Here is a 21,835-nt window from a genome sequence, read left to right as displayed (position 1 = left end):
TGTGTTGGCTGTCAATCATCGCTGCTCTCCTCTTGCTAGGCGCAAGATGAGATTATACTTCTGAACCCCCTTGGGACAGTGCAGAGGGGTTAAATGTCAAGTTCTGAGCAAGGCAGTGAGTTCTGTCTTCTCTTCCCCTCTTACTGGATGTCAGAGTCATTGCAGGTGGTGGCAGCGTATAAGCCTGCACCCCACGAGGACTGAAATGAAGGAACAGAACCGGCTCATCCCCACCCCACCCCCCAGCCAGCCCCCACTGGACAGTGAGCAGCAGTGATACATAAACCATCTACGTCGAACGAAAGTTGTCATCGAAGGGTTCGTTTATTTAGTAAGAGCTAAACTCAGGGTCTTGTGCTTGCATGGTATCACCGAGCAGCCTACTGGCCCAGCTTTCTTATTCCATCATTCATCATTTTAGAGAGAAAGAGGAGAGGAAAGATATCACCGTCATTGACAGGGCTCCCCCGTGCCATCTCTGGTGTTGCCATGGGGGCCAGGGCTTGAACGCGGAGCATTGAAGCACATGCTCCACGTGAGGAGGGGTAGCTCCCAGCCCCAAAGGCTTTGGTCGTCTGGTGAACTTCTGGCAGCTACAGCATAACCCATTCTCCTGGGCCTTGCACAAGGAGTCCTGAGTGCTTTCATCTAAGACACGAGATGGAAGGCAGTCAGTCACAGCAAAGACCATTCTGACAGTCTCGGCGAAGTTCCTTGCTGGGCTGTGACTCACCCCATGGCCCTGTGTCAGATCCTGGCTCCTCAGCTCTGCTTCTCAGTCTCCAATCTGACTTTCTGACCCACAGTTTCAGTGAAGGAGCCTAACTCTCAAATTGGATTGGGATCCTTACGATGGATCCTCCACATGTCTTAATTTTTCCCCCCACCTCCCACAGAATTCACAGTTTCCCTAGTGACAGCAACTTGGAATACTGTTCTCTGCCTATTTCAATTCTAGCCTTTGAGTACACTTTCCTGCCTTCCCAGAAAGCAACTAGAAAATGCCAATGAAGATTGCTCTTAAACACTTTTTTCAAAGTTAACCCAATTGCCAAACAATGTGATTATTGAAATAATTATCTATTGTCTTCTTGGACCCTAAGACAACAGGAATCTCCCACTTCCTCTGTAGAGCTTATGTTTCTCCCAATCCTGGAACCTCTGGGGTAGGACTCACTTACCTGCATGCTTCTCTCAAGTCAGGCCAAATGATATTGCATCCACCAATTCCAACCTAATCAATGCAACGAGTTCACCTCAGATGTCAGGCAGAGACGTCTGAGACATACAGAGATGTCAGACATGGAATGCCAACCCTTCACCCTCATTACTCAGGTAAGACCTTTCCTTTCATGGTAGTATCTAATTCCATTCCAGGAGGTTCACTTCCTAACAGGGTCCCAAGGCCTAGATATAGGCCAGGTCCCATAGATAGGGCATATGCTTGCATGTATCCATAAATTAAGGCAAAATATATACCTGAAAGCAAAAGTATACAATAGTCTATAGCGAGTCAGTATCAAGTTCATAATGAAATAGTGTCTACTTAGACTTAGATACCCTCCTCACCTACTTCCTATTACACTTCTCTCACTCACTCCAAAGCTAACCTTATCAAAGCAAGGACTGCAAAAGCTGAATAAGGGCAAGAGACTGGCATACTTTAATGATGTCTCTTTAGTCACTATCAGGCCATTCCACCAACTGGGGCCCTAATCGGGAAGTCCTGAGACTCCCAAACAAACTTGATGGGCCTAGACCTCGAATAAATCCCTCTCTCCATTGTTACCAGTCATTTCTATCAGAAACAACAAAATAGACCCCTTTGTGGGCCCCCATAGGACCTTGTCCTCAACTTGGATCAACAATGGTAGAGAATGTTCCATCCTCTGAAGGGAGGCTGAACAACATACTCTATGCTACACCTGAGGAAGATGGGTCCTGATATTGGGGCAGCTTGGAAAGTTCCTACTCATGACCATAGAATGTGAGCTCAGATCTACAGGGATACAGAAGTCACATAGGCTCCTAAGCTGAATATGGGCCCCAGATCGCATCAAATTGATGGGGTTTGCAGTCAACAATATTTGTACCCCTTTCCCATATTAGGGAGCTACTCTCTTCCCAGATCCAGCTTTCTGGTCCTTTTTCCAGCCATGACATCATCTCCCCAGACAATAACTAGGATCCACCTGCATATCAGATTCCAGGTTCAGACAAAAAACAAACACTAGTATAGCTACAGGCCCTTTGAAACATAACTAAAATATGCCTACTAGCTATCTACAGAATAGAGGATCCCCCAATACTTCATCTGTACTATTCTAGCCTTTAGGTTCATGATTGCTCAACAATTTGTTTGGCTTTGTATGTTAACTCTGTTTTCAGCCACCAGGTTCCAGATGCCAGCAGGATGCCATCCAGACTTCCCTGGACAGACAACCCTACCATGTGTCCTGGAGCTCTGCTTCCCCAGAGCCCTACCCCACTAGGGAAAGAGAGAGGCAGGCTGGGAGTATGGATCTACCTGTCAACGCCCATGTTCAGCGGGGAAGCAATTACAGAAGCCAGACCTTACATCTTCTGCATCCTACAATGACCCTGGGTCCATACTCACAGAGGGTTAAAGAACAGGAAAGCTATCAGGGGAGGCGATGGGATACGGAGTTCTGGTGGTGGGAACTGTGTGGAGATATACCCCTCTTATCCTATGGTTTTGTCAATGTTTCCTTTTTATAAATAAATTTTTTTAAATAAGATTATAAATTAAAAAAAAACTTTTTAAGGGGCCAAGCGGTGGTACACCTGGTTAAGCACACATATTACAGTGTGCAAGGACCTGGGTTCAAGCCCCTGGTCCCCACCTGCAGGGAGTCACTTCACAAGCAGTGAGGCAGGTCTGCAGGGGTCTCTGTTCTCTCTATGTCTGTCTCATCTTCCTCTCTCAGTTTCTATCTGTCCTATCAACCAATTAAAAAAAAGGATGAATGGCCACCAGGAGCAGTGGATGATTCATTGTGCAGATACCAAGCTCAAGTGGTAACCCTGGTGGCAAGAAAGAAAGGAAGGAAGGAAGGAGGGAAGGAAGGAAGGAAAGAAGGAAGGAAGGAAGGAAGGAAGGAAGGAAGGAAGGAAGGAAGGAAGGGAGGGAGGAAGGGAGGGAGGGAGGGAGGAAGGGAGGGAGGAAGGGCACACAGTGCACGAGGGCCTGGCCCCCACCTGCAAGGGAGAGCTTCTCGAGTGGTGAAGCAGGGCGGCAGGTGTCTCTCTGTCTCTTTCCCTCTGTATCTCCCCCCCTCCTCTCAATTTCTCTGTCTCTATCCAATAATAAATAAATAAAATATTTTTTAAAAGATTTATAAGTTGAGTCACATCTGAGCACTCAATATTCAGTTCCAAGATCAGTGCACATTTGGAGGGTTGAGAATACACAGCAGTGGTACAGGGCGTACCTCACATCTATAAAACCCTGAGTTTGAGCTCCACTCCTAGGTGATAGGCAGACGGATAGACAGACAGAGCTGAAGAAACGTCCATGATTCCCTCTCAGCGGTGCTCTCTCCTAAAAGCTCACCTGGTCTTCATAACTCAAGCTTGCTTCTGAGAGATCAGTCTCTCCGGAAACCGCCCTCATCTCTGCAGCTGCGGAAGGCGGAGAGCAGCTGGACTAAGGTGGGTGGACGCCAGCGTGACTCACGGGGACATCAGACACAAGGTGAGCAGGGCCGGGACAGACTATCTTGCTATCCCCTCCCACCGCACCCCTGCACCATCCATCTCAAGGCCCCCTATGTTGGGCTGCCCTTGGGCAGTCATCCATAAACCCTTTGATGTGGACAGACTAGGCTATGAAGTCACACTTTCTGACTCACTTCTACTTCAAAGAAACTAATGATGAATGAACTCACCGCAGGTATGTCAAAATACTGGAAATCGTTAACAATTCCCCACTCATGTCTTGCAAGACGCTCTCCTGGACATGGTGGCATGAAACGAAATGCTGTCTGTGACAGTGTCTAGCCCAGTGCTTGTCTCTGAACACCACCCACACACACCAAGCTCTGTTCTAGACACACAGCGATGGGAGAAACACAAAAACAATAAGGTCCCTGTACACAGAAAGGGCGGCTGGGAAGAAAGGAAGAAGCAGAACGTAGACCAGTAGGTCTAGCGGGTCTGGAAATGGAGCTTTAAAGAAAATGAAACAGGTGGCACTGTGGAAAGTGCAGGTGGGATAACTTTAGAAAGGTCAGTCTGGAAAGGTCTCCATGACAATATATATATTTTGCCTCCAGGGTTATTGCTGGGGTTCGGTGCCTGCACCACAAATCCACTGTTCCTGGAGGCTATTTTTCCCTTTTTGTTGCCCTTGTTGTGGTTGTTATTGTTATTGTTGTTAGAGCTGTTGTTGTTGTTGGATAGGACAGAGAGAAATCGAGAGAGGAGGGGAAAAACAGGGGGGGGGGAGAAAGACAGACACCTGCAGACCTGCTTCACCGCTTGTGAAGCGACTCCCCTTGCAGTTGGGGAGCCGGGGGCTTGAACCGGGATTCTTGAGCAGGTTCTCATGCTCCTCCCCATGTGAGCTTAACCCGCTGCACTACCGCCCAGCCCCAATGTGTCTTTGCTGGATAGTAGGCCAGCTCCCCTGGTAAGCATCTGCATGCCTGTATGGCATTGGTTTGATCCCACTCAAAGCTGCGGTCTATTTACATAAATCACTAAGCACCACCCTCCCTCCAGGGCATTGGTGGTTCAGTGGTAGAATTCTCGCCTGCTCTGCCCCCTCTCCTTGTCACACCCTGATTTGCACCAGTCACTTTTCTCTCCACCCTCTCTACGTCACATCCTGTTTCCACCCTACTTGGCAGTATATATAAGGACAGGTTTGTGAGTTTTCAGTTTAGTTTAGTTTTAGTTTAGCTTGGCTTAGATTGTGCTGCGTTCCGCATGAAGAAAGAGATACTGCGTACAGCTCAGCCATGAGTCCCTGGTCGTCTGTCTCTGCCCACGAAACCAGCCCGATATGTCTTTCTTTCTTCCTTCCTTCCTTCCTTCCTTCCTTCCTTCCTTCCTTCCTTTTTAAATCTTATTTATAAAAAGGAAACACTGACAAAACCATAGGATAAAAGGAGTACAATTCCCACCACCAGAACTCCATATCCCATCCCCTCCCTTGATAGCTTTCTTACTCTTTCTTGTAAGGGACTACCATCCATCCAAATGACCGAAAGGCAGCAGCACCCACGGGGTTAACCTAGGAGGCACTGGAAGAAGGCAAAGTGACTGGAGAGTGACCAAGAGGGGGAGGGCTAAGAGGATTCTAGACAGCAGGTGGCAGGCAGACAGTGCATGGGCTCTGAGGTGGGAATCTAAGAGCAGGTCATATTCAAGTGTGACTGAAGCCGGTGGAGGTGCGGGGAGAATGGCAGAATAGCTGGATCTGATCTCAACTGCTAAGAAGCCGACTCGGCCTTCCAGGGGGAGGGTAGAGTGATGAGGACAAGCATGGGTTTCTCACAACCTCGGAGGCTGAGACGTCCAAGATCTAGGACCAGCAGCATATTCAGCTCTTGGTAGGGGCCCTTGCCTTGCCTTGTAATGGTTCCCTTCTTGCTGTGTCCTTGTAAGAAAAGAGACACTGCTTTCCTCCTCTTCATAGAACATTCAGAGGCCGGGCTGTGTTGCAGCTGCTTAAGTGCACAGAGGACTACGTGCAAGGATCCATGCTAGGGTCGGGGTTCGAGCCCCCGGCTCCCTACGTGCAGGAGGGAAGCTTCATAAGCGGTGAAGCAGGTCTGTAGGTGTCTTTCTCTCTCCCTCTCTGTCCCCTCCTTCCTTCTCAATTCTCCTCTGTCACACCCAATAAAAATGGGGGGGGGGGAGATGTGGCTGCCAGAAGCAGTGGATTCCTAGTGCCGGCAGCAAGCCTCAGCGATGAACCTGGAGGCAAAACAGGGACATTCATTCCATCACAAGGGCTCCACCTCACTATCTCACATAAACCTCATGACCTCCGAAGACCTCCACCTCAAAACACCATCACTTTTTCTCTTTCTCAGCTCTGGCTTGTGGGGATGGGATGGGAGTGTGGGGTGTGGGGGTGGGTTGACGCTGAGACTTCAGAACCTCAGGTGGGGAAGTCTGTTTGCATAACCATTATGCTATCTCCCCTGCCCACCCATACTAGCTTTTATTCATCATTAGTATATTTTTATTTTGCTCCAGCATATGGTGGTGAAAGGAATCGAATCTGGGACCTTTGGTGGCTCAGGGATGAGGCAGTTTTGCTATCAACCCTGCTCTCAAATACCATCACATTAAAGGTTCCGTCTCCAACGTGTGGCTTTCGGCAGGACAAACAGGGCAGGTGCAAACAGAGGAGCTTGCTGCAGATGTCTGTGCCAGAGACAGGCGAGCTGGGACAGGGGTGGAGCGGGTGGAGATGTGCGGCCTCAGCGGCCCACAAGACAGGCCACTCACAGCTGTTTGATCCCTTCCTCCTGCTCCTTTTCTGGATCCACAATTCCCTTCACTTTTTGAGCTTTGCTATTAGGCCTTTCTTGGGCAGCTTACATCTTTTTCTTCTAATGCACGGATAATAATTTTATCCAAAGTCAAGGAGGGGCACCTGCCCAAAACTGAAAAGAGACTCTGTGTTGTGGGAAACATATATGCCTTTTCTTTCTTTCTTTTTTTTAATATTTGTTTATTCCCTTTTGTTGCCCTTTTTTTATTGTTGTAGTTATTGTTGTCGTCGTTGTTGGACAGGACAGAGAGAAATCGAGAGAGGAGGGGAAGACAGAGAAGGGGAGAGAAAGACAGACACCTGCAGACCTGCTTCACCGCCTGTGAAGCGACTCCCCTGCAGGTGGGGAGCCGGGGGCTCGAACCGGGATCCTTACTCCAGTCCTTGAGCTTTGCGCCACTTGCACATAACCCACTGAGCTACCGCCTGACTCCAGCTTCTAAGTTTGCTTTTACATTTTTATTATTTTGTTTTTACTGACAATTTTTTTTAAAAAAAACTTCTGTTAATATACATCAATATTATAGTGGAATGTTACTCTTGTGACAATAATGAAACAATTTCACATCTCCTGGAACAGATGCCAGTACGTCTAAGCCACCGCCGAAGTGCAACTCCCCTCTTAGGACCAGACCCCCTGAGCCCCCCCTTTTTAAAAAACTTTTCATCTTTATTTATTTATTGGGTAGAGACAGCCAGAAACTGAGAAGGAAGGGGAGAGAGAGACCCCTGCAGCCCTGTCTCACCACTTGTGAAGCTTTCCCCCTGCAGGTGGGGACCAGGGTCTCGAACCCGGGTCCTTGCACACTGTAGCATGTGCGCTCAACCAGGTACGCCACCACCCGGCTCCCCTAAAACCCCCTTTTTAACTCCATGCTGAAATAGAACGTAGGTTTTATTAATGGCCCGTTGGTGTTTTCCCTTGTTTTGTTTCTTAACTTCCACTTATGAAAGAGATCATCTGGTATTTGTCCCCTTTCTCATTTATTTCACATAGCACAAAACCCTCTACTTCCACCCATGCTGCAGCAAAGGACGAGATCTCATTTTTCCTCACTGTTGAGTAACATTCCATCAGGTATATGCACCACAACCTCCTTACCTACTTATCTGCTGTTGGATATCAAGTATACATTTAAAATATGCGTACATTATTTGAGAGTATTTGCAAAGGTGTATGTGTGAGACCCTTTAAAAGCATGCTCTAAGAGAAGTCTATAATTTGGAAAGGACAGAGAATGAGGAGAGGAAAAATTCCAGTGGTTCAAGAAGAGATTCTCGGCTCCTTTCCAGCCCCTGGGAAAAGTCAGAGGCAGGGAAAAGCAGCCCGTCTGTTTTGTCTAGAGGCATCTGAGGCGAGCTCTGCTCCTCCACAGAACAGACGGTTTCTGCAGACCGTAAGGATGAGAGGTGCCCATTTTCCAGGGGCTGCAGTGCCAACTCTAGTTGCATTAAGAAGGTGACAGGAGCCTGGAGGCCTGCTTGTGCCAACATACACATTTCCTGTAGGCATCATGTTCAGGCAGCCGCTAAAAAGTCCTAATCAATGCTCAGAGGACTTCCACAGACCCTGGCAGCCCAGGTCCGGGTGTGGAATGCATGACTCCCAGACCTGGAAGAGTGTCTAGGCCTCTTGGAGGGTCTTGAGAGGTGCTATGAAACTCCACACCAACATACGAAAAACCTCAAAATCTGCTTGAGTAGACCTCGTGACACCACGGTAGCACGCCTGACTCCAAACAAAACCTGCTTGAATTCTGCTTTGACATTTTTGGTTTTTTTGACAGTTGGTAAAGTAATGTTGCAAACCGAAGAAGGCCCAAGAGCCAGCATCACTCTGTGACATTCCAGCTGTGCTGAATGAAATGGGAATGGCAACGTTTGAACATAAACTATCCCAGCCCAAAAGGTTTCTAAACGTTGCTAGCTTCTTGGCTTGCTTGTGAAGAGTATAGGCGTGCAGCTGTGTTCTTTGTAGGCAGAGGAGCAAAACGGGGCTCAGAGTATGGCTATGAAATGAAAGGAAGATTGTTATATGCCGGACTTGCTTCGCGGGCGGGAGACAGAGATGACCAGGGACTCATGGCTGAGCTGAGAACGCAGTTCAGTCTTTATTCATGAGTGGGGATGCAGTCCAACAACCTAATCAGAACACAATTCTTTTTTTTTTATTTTTTTTTAATATTTATTTTATTTATTTATTCCCTTTTGTTGCCCTCGTTTTTTATTGTTGTAGTTATTATTGTTGTTGTCGTTGTTGGATAGGACAGAGAGAAATGGAGAGAGGAGGGGAAGACAGAGAGGGGGAGAGAAAGACAGACACCTGCAGACCTGCTTCACCGCCTGTGAAGCGACTCCCCTGCAGGTGGGGAGCCGGGGTTCGAACCAGGATCCTTATGCCGGTCCTTGTGCTTTGCGCCACCTGCGCTTAACCCGCTGCGCTACAGCCCGACTCCCCAGAACACAATTCTGAATCTCTCCTACCTCCCTCCTGAGGCGGAAGAATTAGGAACAAAGGAAGTACATACGACAGCGGGAGGGGAGAAGGAAAAAGTGCGAACCAGAGAGGACTAAACCAATGTCCCGGAGGCAGGGGGTGTCCAGCCAACAGTGGACGTGCAAACAGAACACATCGCAAGCAACACAAGCGAACCCAATGTGATGATAAAAACAGAAGGCTTCACAAGCAGAATCCAGAAGCATACCAACAGTTCTATTATCTGAAGTGAAAAGGTTCAAATATTCTCTATCAATATTGCTACAAATATTCTCTATCAAATATTGCTCCAAAACCTTAGTCTGCACTGTCCAGAGTAACCAATAGCAGTGCAGCTCTTTGGGCTTAAATTCAAGTTAGGCACATGACTACCCAATAAATAGATGGTGCGCTTAGAAGAGGGTCCCATCAGCCCAACTTCCAGGAAGTTCTAGAAAACATGCTTTTTGTTCAGATCGTGGAATCTGTCACTTCATATATGGTTTGATGAGAGGAGCAATAATGATGGTAGCAACAACAGTGGTAGCAGTTCACCTTGTTGAGCTTGTGGTCGGCTAGGCATTCAGATAAAGCCCTTCCGTTTGGCAGATGCATCCTATTGAAAAGCTTTTAGATTTTTCTCTCATTGTGTTTCCCCACTCCTAGCCCTTAAATCCAACATGTGTCCTCGTGGAAGTGATAAGTGGATGATGTTGCAGAGCAAATGTAAAAGCTGAGTTGGAAGAAGTTGGTCAGGGGTAAAGCACAGGAGTCGAATGTCTGAAGCCCCAGGTTCAGTTCTGACACTGCACATACCAGAACTCAATAGCGCTCTAGCCTTTCTCTCTGCCCCACCCTCTCTGTCTTTCTCTCTCTTTCTCTGCCTATGTGTGCACGAGTACACTCTCTTTCCCTTATAAAAATAACTAGTCTTATAAAATAAAAAAAGATCATAGTTGACTGAAATAAACTTAATCCTTAATCTACTTGCCTTTAGAAAAAAAAAAAAGGTTCAAGCTGGGGGCTGGGTTGTGGTGCACTGGGTTAAGCGTACATAGTACCAAGTACAAGGATAACGGTTCGAGCCCCCAACTCCTCACCTGCAGGGGGCTCACCTCACAAGCGACGAAGCAGACCTGCAGACGTTTATCTTTCTCTCCCCCTCTATCTTCCCTTCCTCTCTCAATTTCTCTCTGTCCTATCCAATAAAATGGGGGGGATGGCCTCCAGGAGCAGTGGGTTTGTAATGCAGGCACCAAGCCCCAGCAATAACCCTGGAGGCAAAAAAAAAAAAAAAAAAGGCTTAAGCTCATGGAGAAGACTGTTCTGGTTCCATGAAAAGAAAGAGAAGAAAAGGGAGGGAGAAAAGAATAGCCACCCAGATTGAAAGACTGAAAAGACGAGAAAGGTCAGGAAGAGCTTTGAGTAACAGAAACAAAGTCCCACTCCGTAGAAGCTGGGCTGCTGAGACTTCTGGAGGATGATTCTTCAGGAGGCAGAAACCATGTTCTTGATTCCCGGCTCCAGCATGACACAGAAGCCTCAGAGTCACTGAGCTTTAGGGAGCCACCAGCTGGGCCACCACCAGGCCATGCGGTACCACTCTGCTAAAGAGAAGAAGCCACGTTCTTTTTCGTATAAAACAATTAGTTAAGTTCCTGTAGTCCTGACACGGGCTGAATTGTGTCCTCCTTCCCCATGAGTTGTATGTTGAGTCTGTGACTCCAGCTCCTCTGGAGTCACAGACTCAACATGGGACTGTGTTTGCAGACAGGGTTCTTAAAGAGGTAGTCAAGTGAGAAATGAGGCCCCAGGGAAGAGTCCAGTCCAATGTGAAGGATGTCCTTGTAAGAGGACATCGGGATGCACAGAGACAACAAGCTTCATGCACAAAAACACCAGCAAAAGAGTGGCTATGTGAAAACCAGTGGACACTCAGAGGAAGCCAGCTCTATCATTACTCGGATCTCGAACGTCCAAGCTTCCAAAGTGCAAGAAAGAGCATTTCTGTCATTCCAGCTACCCAGCCAGTGATACTTTGCCTTGGCAGTCCCAACAGACTGACTCCGTCAGCAGAGGTCTGAAATCCTCCGCCTGGTGGCCCTTCTAGACCCAGGCTGGGCAGCAGCCCTCGCTACGTGGACTCTCCCCTGCTCCGTACTCGCTGTGCACCTGGACTGGTGCTGCTGGGAGCTGAGGAGACCTGCCAGGCTTACAGGAAGTGACACAGGCTTAGGGGAATGGGTTCTCCAAAAGCCGTGGGTGGGGCAAAGAAGGGACAGGGCAGGAGCCCCCTGTGCCAGTAAGGGTACGTAGTTATGACTACCTCTGTGCCCCACAGACCTCTGTGCCCAGCCAGACACCCCTAACTAAGCCCTGGGATGGGTCTGATATGAGAGGACACGGCTGTGTGCTGGGCAGTCTGGTCTGGTCTGCACATGCGCTTGGACAACGAAGAAAATCACAAAGAGGGAATCAGTTGTAGCAGGTGTTGGGGATCAAAGAACCGGGTTCCACAGACTAGAGAGACCCCCAGGAACTACTGCCGTGTGTCCTGCCATCCCAACGGAGTGGATGGGGCGTTGGAGCTGATCTCACCCTCCTCAACAAAGACTGACGATATAACTCTTGTGGTACATCTAAGTTTATGAAACCAGATGCATGCTTTCGATCCGATTCCAGAAGCAGGATTCCAGCAGGAACCTGGTGGCATGTGCCCATGGAGTCACTGGAGAGGGATTTAATTGGACTACAGCCAATGTGTAGGCAGGCCTCAGGGAAACCAGCAGGAGGTGATGAAGAAGAAAAAGCCGGGTGGGGGGAGGGAGGCAGTGGTGAGGCCCAAGGACCCAAGTTTGAGCCCCCACTCCCTGCCCGCAGCAGGGTCTGCAGGTGTCTCTCTTTCTCTGGTGGTGGGAACTATGTGTAACTGTATGCCTGTTATCTTACAATCTTGTTAATCATTATTAAATCACTAGTGAAAAAAAGAAAGACAAAGAATTTTATTTTAAAAATCAGGGCCTGTTGAGAGATTCCAGTGCCTGAGCCTGTTTACATTCCCTGTTGCGCTGGTATACAGTGACCTCACTGCAATTATCCTGAGCTAATGAGAGAGGAATATGGGTGGACTTAATTCCTAAGTGATTCATAAGTGATGTCTGTGAATGCCAAGTGACATCACAGGACACAGTGCAAACAAGAAAAGGGGTGTGTGTGTGTGTGTGTGTGTGTGTTTGTGTGTGTGAGTGTGTGTGTGTGTGAGTGTGTGTGTGTTTGTGTGTGTGAGTGTGTGTGTGAGTGTGTGTGTGTGTGTGAGTGTGTGTGTGAGTGGGTGTGTGAGTGGGAGTGTGAGTGGGTGTGTGTGTTTGTGTGTGAGTGTGTGTATGTGTGTGAGTGTGTGTATGTGACTGTGTGTGTGACTGTGTGTGTGTGTCTGAGTGTGTGTGTGAGTGTGTGTGTGAGTGTGTGAGTGTGTGTGAGTGTGTGTTTGTGTGTGTGAGTGTATGTATGTGTGTGTGAGTGTGTGTGTGAGTGTGTGTATGTGACTGTGTGTGTGAGTGTGTGTGTGAGTGTGTATGTGTGTGTATGTGTGTGAGTGTGTGTGTATGTGACTGTGTGTGTGTGTTTGTGTATGTATGTGTGTGTGTGAGTGTGTGTGTGAATGTGTGTGTATGTGACTGTGTGTGTGAGTGTGTGTGTGTGTGAGTGTGTGTGTGTGAGTGTGTATGTGACTGTGTGTGTGTGAGTGTGTGTGTGTGAGTGTGTGTGAGTGTGTGTGTGTGTTGGGGGTGGGGGAGCAGAGGTACAGGCAGGAAAAGCAGAGCCACAGAGTCCTTGTGGCCGGGGACTCAGGTTAACACAGACACCATGCCACCTCTCAGCATGGGCACTGCTGTTTGGAGCTGTGCCGATGATGCAGCAGTTCTTGTTCTGCCTTTTATTTTTAATTCAGTTTGGCTTTACAGTTGCAGGCGCTAATTTTATGTGTATACATTTCTGGAGCAAACAGAATTGAAATCAAGACTTAGAACCAGGGGAATAACTCAGTGTTTGAACACAGGACTCGTAAGCCTGGAACTCCAGGTTCACATGTCACGAGGAAGCTGAGGCTCGGGAAGCGTGTCACATCCAAATCACACAAACGGAAAGTGAAGGACAAAAGTCAGTTTGTGAGGCTTGTGGTGTTTTTAAAAGCTCACCACCTTCACGTTACAATGTGCAGGGTCCCCGGTTCAATCCCCTGGCCACACCTGCAGAGTGGAAGTTTTACAAGTGAAGCAGGACTGCAGCGTTCTCTCTCTCTCCCTCTCTCTCTCTCTCTCTCCCCCTCTCTCTCTCTCTCTCTCCCTCTCTCTCTCTCCCTCTCTGTCGCTCTCTCCCTTTCTGTCTCTCTCCCTCTCTCTCTCTCTCCCTCTCTGTCTCTCTCTCTCTCTCCCTCTCTGTCTCTCTCCCTCTCTGTCTCTCTCTCTCTCTCTCCCTCTCTGTCTCTCTCCCTCTCTGTCGCTCTCTCTCTCTCCCTCTCTGTCTCTCTCCCTCTCTCTCTCTCTCCCTCTCTGTCTCTCTCCCTCTCTGTCGCTCTCTCTCTCTCCCTCTCTGTCGCTCTCTCCCTTTCTGTCTCTCTCCCTCTCTCTCTCTCTCCCTCTCTGTCTCTCTCCCTCTCTGTCGCTCTCTCTCTCTCCCTCTCTGTCGCTCTCTCCCTTTCTGTCTCTCTCCCTCTCTCTCTCTCTCCCTCTCTGTCTCTCTCCCTCTCTGTCGCTCTCTCTCTCTCCCTCTCTCTCTCTCTCTCCCTCTCTGTCTCTCTCCCTCTCTGTCGCTCTCTCTCTCTCCCTCTCTCTCTCTCTCTCCCTCTCTGTCGCTCTCTCTCTCTCTCCCTCTCTCTCTCTCCCTCTCTGTCTCTCTCCCTCTCTCTCTCTCTCCCTCTCTGTCTCTCTCCCTCTCTGTCGCTCTCTCTCTCTCCCTCTCTCTCCCTCTCTGTCTCTCTCCCTCTCTGTCGCTCTCTCTCTCTCCCTCTCTCTCTCTCTCTCCCTCTCTGTCTCTCTCTCTCTCTCTCCCTCTCTGTCGCTCTCTCTCTCCTTGTTCTCTATTTCTCTATCTCACCCAAAACTAAATAGGTAAAGTAGTTTTAAAACATTTTTTATATTTTATTTATCTATTTTCCCTTTTGTTGCCCTTGCTGTTTTTTTTATTGTTGTAGTTATTACTCTTGTTGTTATTGATGCCATTGTTGGATAGGACAGAGAGAAATGGAGAAAGGAGGGGAAGACAGAGAGGAGGAGAGAAAGACAGACACCTGCAGACCTGCTTCACTGCTTGTGGGAGCCGGGGGCTCGAACTGGGACCCTTATGCCAGTCCTTGTGTTTTGTGCCACATGCACTTAACCCACTGCGCTACTGTCCGACTCCCAGTAGAGTATTTTTTAAGATCTCTCTACCTTCTAAGTTCTTACTAGTAAGTGACAAGGATTATTCTCACAATCCTTGGTGAACACCATCCTTCTGGTATGAATAGCAAACTTCCTTGTCCCAAGTGGATATTAACATTTTTTTTCTGCTTTGAATTGACCTGTGGACTAAGACTGGTGCTAACTGGATGAAGCTCCATTCAACTCTGACGATCCTTCAGGAGAGAAGAGGACACAGCCTGGCTCCAATCCATCCGTGGAGCTCCGTCGGGCACGGTCCATGGTGCTCCCGTGCGGTGGCTGGGGCTGGACCCAGGGCGTCTCCCATGGTAAGGGGTGATATATATATATATATATATATATAGTCACTGGAGCTCAGTGCCAGCACTCTGAATCCAGTTACCAGCAGCCATCCTCTATTATTATTATTATTATTATTATTATTATTATTTTAGCTAGGACAAAGAGAAATTGAGAAGGGAGAGGTAGAGTGAAAGGCATTTACAGACTTGCTTCACCACTCATGAAGCTTCCCCCCTGCAGGTGGGGAGAAAGGAAACCAACTTTGGAGCATGGTAACCTGGGTGCCCAACTGGCTGTGCCACTGCTTCGCCGGTCTACCATGGAGCGATCTCCCAGATCCAAAGTTAGAATCTTTGAACCTAATCTCTCTCTCTTTCTCTTTTTTAAAGATTTTATTTATTCATTTATGAGAAAGATAGGAGGAGAGAGAAAGAACCAGACATCACTCTGGCACACGTGCTGCCGGGGATTGAACTCAGGACCTCACGCTTGAGAGTCCAAAGCTTTGTCACTGCACCACTTCCCAGACCACAACCTGATTTCTCTTCTCACTGAAAGCACTCCTGTGTGGGCAGAAACACTGCAGGGAGTGTCCTCAGGTCACAGGGTGAAGTGTAGACAGAGGAGGGCTCTAAGAAGTCAGCTCGGCTCTGTACAGACATGGGGCTGCTCTTGCTGCCCTGAGGCCCAACAGTGGCTCTCCAGTCAACAGCAGCTCAGGGAGACCGGCAGACAAGCCAGCCAGAAGACAGACATACAGCCGGGAATGACACACAACCGCTTCAAAGTCCAGCTGCTTTTGTTAACTCACATCACATCAGAGGAATGCTTCTCAACTTGCATGAGGAAACCGAGTCTTGAAAAGGCTGAGTACTTGGCTAACCGGCCCCGAATCATGTTTGCTGACGTGGCTCCTCCAGCCCGGGGCGTGGGGTCCCTCAGCAAGCCGTTGTGCAGTCACCAAGGAGGCTATGTTGGCAGCTGCCTGCAGTGCTGAGAATGGAAAGGTCACGAGGGCAGGCAGCCTCCTAGTGGCTAAGAACCCAGAACTGGAGCCGGCACCCTAACTCCTCTGCCCTGGCCTCTTCATCTACAATCTCACATTTGGAGTTTGGTCTGCACTGCACTAGAGGAAGCTTTGGTGCTGTGATGACTTTCTCTTACTTCCCTTGTCTCACTCACTCACTCACTCACTCACTCACTCACTCACTCTTTATCTGAAAAAGTCAGGTTGAAGCCTTGGTGATTAAAAAAAAAAAAAAAAAAAGTGCCATGAAGGGCCAGGAGACAGCTTGCCTGCTGGAGGATACCCTTTACCATGTGCAAGGATCTGGGAACGCCAGGCACAGCAGATGCTGTGGTGTCTGTCTCTGTCTCTTTCATTATCTTGAATTGGAAGGAGGAAAAAGAGGTCTAGGGAGACAGCATAATGGTTATGCAAAAGACTTTCATGCCTGAGGCACCAAAGGTCCCAGGTTCAATCCCCAGCCCCAGCACCACCATAAGCCAGAACTGAGCAGTGGTGTGTGTGTGTGTGTGTGTGTGTGTGTGTGTGTGTGTGTGATTAAAACAAATAGATAAAATGTTTAAATTAAAAAAGGAAGAGTACACTGGGAGAAATGGAGTCATGTAGGCACAAAATTCCAGGGTAACCAAAAATTGATGCTGTGAGGGTCAGGTGTAGTGCAGCTGGTTAAGAGCACATGGTGCAAAGCACAAGGACCAGTGTAAGGATCCTGGCTCGAGCCTCTGGCTCCCCACCTGCAGGGGGGGGTCACCTCACAAGCAGTGAAGCAGGTCTGCAGGTGTCTGTCTTTCTCCCCCTCTCTGTTTTTCCCTCCTCTCTCGATTTCTCTCTGTCCTATCCAACAACGATAACATCAATGGCAACAAAAGCAATAACAACAAGGTCAACAAAATGGGAAGAAAATGGCCTCCAGGAGCAACAGATTCTAGTGCAGGCACCAGGCCCCAGCAATAACCCTGGAGGCAAAAAGAAAAATTGATGCTAGTATTCAGTATATAATATTTTATATCAGTAGCAACTACATTATAGTGTTTTGGAATAAATTGATACACATGAAACTTTAACATAATGCTTAACATAGAAAGCATTCGATGTACACTGAATTTTTTATTATTTGCCACTGAACTACTCACCATTTAGGTAAATGTCTGATACACAGTACACCTTTCAAATATTTGTTGAATAAATATTTTTTAATTTTTTATCATCATCTTTATTTATTCACTGTATAGAGATAGCCAGAAATTGAGAGGAGAGGGAGGTAGAAAGGGAGAGAGACAGAGAGACACCTGCAGCCCTGCCTCACTACTTGTGAAGCTTTCCCCAGCAGGTGGGGACTAGGGGCTTGAACCTGGGTCCTTGAGCATTGTAACGTGTGCGCTCAACCAGGTGTGCCACCACTCGGCCCCAAATAAATATTTTAACAGAGGATTCCAAAAATAAAATTCCAAAAATAATACTGTGTTTGGGAACCCTTATGCCATTTTTACTTTAAAAAGTTCTTTATTATACCCAAAGGAACTGTCTCCCTGTGACAGTACCATGAAACATACTGAACTTAAATTTTTTTTAAAATTTTTTTATATATTTTTTTAAATATTTATTTTATTTATTTATTCCCTTTTGTTGCCCTTGTTGTTTTATTGTTGTAGTTATTATTGTTGTTGTCGTTGTTGGAAAGGACAGAGAGAAATGGAGAGAGGAGGGGAAGACAGAGAGGAGGAGAGAAAGACAGACACCTGCAGACCTGCTTCACCGCCTGTGAAGCGACTCCCCTGCAGGTGGGGAGCCGGGGTTCGAACCAGGATCCTTATGTCGGTCCTTGTACTTTGCGCCACCTGCGCTTAACCCGCTGCGCTACCACCCGACTCCCTGAACTTAAATTTTTAGAAAACTTCAAACATGCAGAAGAAAATTGGTTTCAAATTACCCAGGCTTGACAAAAAAAAGAAGGAAAAGAAAAAGAAAAAGACGTCCAGGCTGGGGAGGTGGCTCAGCAGGAGAGGACACATCTTGCAAACGTGAGGCTTGGATTTGATCTTGACCATAAAGTGGGGGAGTGCTGCTCTGACCCCTGTCCCTCTCAGTAGTAAACTTCAACCATCATAATTTCAGCTCAGTGTTTAGAAGAACTGGGTGGCAGTCTGCGGAGGTGATGGTTGATATTTTGTGTCTGTCTGGGTCAAAAACAAGTGAGAGGAAGGGGTTGCAAGTTCTGGTGGAAAAAAAAAAATAATAATTTCCTTTTCTGTTACCAGACCGCTGTGCAGTTCTGGCTTCTGGAGTCTGGACCTGAGAGTTCAGAGTCTCAGTCACGAAAGCCTTTTTCAGCATAAAAAAGGCTCTGCCGGGCACAGAGAACATCTGCGCTCACTGTGTGTCCATTTCCCCGGCAGCTCTGCAGAGTGAGAAGTCCTCTGATCTCCCCACAGCCAGTGGCTGGGGCCATGGCCTGTCAGCCAGTGGGCCAGGTCTGTGAACGACTCTCCCAATACCCTGAGATATTGCTGCTCAGGGAGTTTCTGCTCTGCGGAACTGCAGTGCTGTCCTTGCCGCTCTTTTCTTAGTGAACATCTTTGGCTTCTGTGAATTGACGTGGAGCAGTTCTCTGAGTTACTTGCGCTCCCCCTGCCAGCAGCACGGAGCTGACTCTCCTCTAGTGGGAATTTTCTCTGAGGTAGGTTTGAAAAGAAAAAAAAAAATCTCTCAGGGGGTCTTTTCAACCCACAAGGACTTGTACACAAGGCTTAATGGTTTGTCCTCAACCTGAAATTCATCTCCATTGAGCCGGGAACAAAGTCAAGGCGACAGGGACTTTAAAAAATCAGACAGGAAATTCTGCCCTTTTGACCCAGGAAACCCAGAGGAAGGTGAGGAGGAAGACGATAAAGAAAACCACCAGAAGGAGCTCTGATAGCTGTACCACTTACACACCTTCCATATTTCCCCCAACATGTATTTTTAAATTTATGCATTTAATTTTTAATTTCTTTATTGGGGAATCAATGTTTTACATCCCACAGTAAATACAATAGTTTGTACATGCATAACATTTCTCAGTTTTCCATATAACAATACAACCTCCACTAGGTCCTCTGTCATCCTTCTTGGACCTGTATTCTCCTCCACCCCACCCACCCCAGAGTCTTTTACTTTGGTGCAATACGCCAATTCCAGTTCAGGTTCTACTTGTGTTTTCTCTTCTGATCTTGTTTTTCAACTTCTACCTGAGCGTGAGATCATCCCATTATTAATTTATTATTTATTTATTTATTTATTTTCCCTCCAGGGTTATTGCTGGGCTCGGTGCCTGCACCATGAATCCACCGCTCCTGGAGGCCATTTTTCCCCCCTTTTGTTGCCCTTGTTGTTGTAGCCTCGTTGTGGTTATCATTATTGCCATTGTTGATGTTGTTCGTTGTTGGATAGGACAGAGAGAAATGGAGAGAAGAGGGGAAGACAGAGATAGGGAGAGAAAGACAGACACCTGCAGACCTGCTTCACCGCCTGTGAAGCGACTCCCCCGCAGGTGGGGAGCTGGGGGCTCGAACCAGGATCCCTATGCCGGTCCTTGCGCTTTGTGCCACGTGCGCTTAACCCACTGCGCCACTGCCCAACCCCCTATTATTTTATTTTTTGCTTTGACCAGAGTATATAGCTTAGCTCTGGCTATGGTGGTACTGAGGATTGAACCTGGGGCCTCCAGTGCCTTAGGCAGGAGAGTCTGTTGTGTAAAACACAGTGCTATCTACCTCCCCAGCCCCTCAACGCATTTTTAAAAGGCAGAAGGGATCTGTATTAAAAGACTGCTGAAGAACAAACACTAAGTGATCCACAAGAACTGCCCTACTGGCCCTACTCAAGCAAGTTCCTTGCATAAAATATTATTATTATAATTATTATTATTATTACACAGATAGATCTAAGTCATTCTAAGAGAGAGGCCAAGGAAGCGACTCTGAAAAGATGTGTGCCCTGTAGTCTTTCCAGCTGAGGTGTGTTTCCTAGCGGTTTCTCCACCCTCCCCTCCCCCTGCCCCTGCCATATTTTCCCAGCAAGCCCCTTCCTTCCTGGCTTGGTTATTCTTGCCCCCTGTCTATTTCTGGCTTGTCTAACCTGTCCCCTCCTGCGATTCTTGCTATATCCTTCCTCCATCCTCTGCTCTATCCCGATCCCACACCCAAAGAGAATTTCTATTTTTCTTATTTAAACCACTCCGTCCTATCTTCACCCTTGTAGAGGGTCAAGGACCACCTTACAAGCTGTGGATTAGTTGGCCCAGGCAAATGGGACCACAACAGGCAAATGGGACTAAACTAGATTTCTTTTTCTTTTTTTATATTTATTTATTCCCTTTTATTGCCCTTATTTTATTGTTGTGGTTATTGTTGTTATTGATGTCATTGTTGGATAGGACAGAGATAAATCGAGAGAGGAGAGGAAGTCAGAAGGAGAGAGAAAGACAGACACCTGCAGACCTGCTTCACCGCCTGTGAAGCGACTCCCCTGCAGGTGGGGAGCCGGGGGCTCGAACCGGGATCCTTCAGCCCGTCCTTGCGCTTTGTGCCACAAGCGCTTAACCCGCTGCACCACCTATTTCTTTTTCTAATTGCCACCAGGGTTATTGCTGGGACTTTATGTCTGAATGATGCACTGGTCCCCCCACACACACCTTTCTGTGTTTGTCTCTTTTATTTGACAAGACAGAGAAACTGAGAGGGAAGGAGAGACAGGGAGAGATAAAAGAGATACCTGCAGCACTGCTTCACCATTTCTGAAATTTCTTCCCTGCAGCTGGGAAGTGGGGACTTGAACACAAGTCCCTGTTTGTGATAATGTGTGTACTCTGCCAGGTGTGTTATCAATTGGCCTTTCTAAACAAGCTTTAAATAAAATCTCAAGACTTCTGGGGGTGTGGCCATGGAGTAAGGGCAGTCTGGACTCTCCCTGAAAACAACAAATATCTACAACTATCCATCTTAACAAGCCTCCCCAACTACAGCTGAGACATCCACAGAAGCACCGCAGGTCAGTCGCCAAGCTGCAGATGCTACTGTGATTCCATCCTGACCTCCCTGGGCAGACGCCCTCACCCATGTGCCCCGGAACCCCCCTCCCCAGAGCCCTGCCCCACTAGGGAAAGACAGAGACAGGCTGGGGGTGTGGATCCACCTGCCAACGCCCATGTCCAGCGGAGAAGCAATGACAGAAGCCAGACCTCCCACTTTCTGCTCCCCATAAAGAATTTTGGTCCATGGGGGCTGGGGGGGGGGGTAGCACAGCGGATTAAACGCACATGTGGCACAAAGCGCAAGGACCCGCGGAAGGATCCCGGTTCGAGCCCCTGGCTCCCCACCTGCAAGGGAGTCGCTTCACAGGCGGTGAAGCAGGTCTACAGGTGTCTTTCTCTCCCTCTCTCCGTCTTTCCCTCTTCTCTCCATTTCTCTCTGTCCTATCCAACAACGAACTGACATCACCACCAACAATAATAACCACAACAAGGGCAACAAAAGCGGACAATTAAAATGGCCTCCAGGAGCAGTGGATTCATGGTGCAGGCACTGAGCCCCAGCAATAACCCTGGAGGCAAAAAAAAAAAAAAAAAGAATTTTGGTCCATACTCCCAGAGGGATAAAGAATAGGGAAGTTTCCAACGGAGGGGTGGGGACACAGACCTCTGGTGGTGGGAACCGTGTGGAATTACACTCCTGTTACAATTATAGCCATTACAATCTTGTAAGTCAATATCAAATCACTAATATAAAGAAATATCTCACCCTTCCCCAACTTCTCCCACACCTACTGTATCGCAATTCCTTCTACTTCCCCTGTGCCCAGACACCCCCAAGTGAGCATCTCCCTTTCCTCCTTCCCCCAAGACCTACTAACATCACTGAAATGCCTTCTAAATATTTTTCTTCCTCTCTGTTCCTATGGTCCTAGTTCAAGTCTTTATAAACTTCCACCTGAACCATTTCCACACCTCTTCGTTTCCCTCTGGGGTCTTCAGTGCCTTCCAGTTCTATTAGACTCGGTTCTCTAACACAGATCTGATTGTCCATTGCTTTAAAAAAATCTTTAGTGATTCCCTGTTCCTA

At 47.8% G+C, this 21,835-nt stretch overlaps 1 long non-coding RNA gene across 2 annotated transcripts in view; it reads right to left on the bottom strand.

The window, feature by feature from the left end:
• Positions 1–313: 313 nt before the first annotated feature.
• The window catches only part of LOC132539537 (uncharacterized), a 144,949-nt gene continuing 123,427 nt past the window's right edge, over positions 314–21,835 (bottom strand). Inside the window, exon 5 of one of the 2 annotated variants that reach the window (XR_009550890.1) lies at positions 314–648. This is a non-coding gene — a long non-coding RNA (uncharacterized LOC132539537). Of the gene's footprint in view, positions 649–18,842; positions 18,965–21,835 lie in introns of those variants that run through there. The other variant, XR_009550894.1, reaches the window with a different exon arrangement.

Source organism: Erinaceus europaeus, chromosome 7 (assembly GCF_950295315.1).
Source record: "Erinaceus europaeus chromosome 7, mEriEur2.1, whole genome shotgun sequence".
Lineage (NCBI taxonomy): Eukaryota > Metazoa > Chordata > Mammalia > Eulipotyphla > Erinaceidae > Erinaceus > Erinaceus europaeus.
This window is presented reverse-complemented; position numbering and strand designations above follow the sequence as displayed.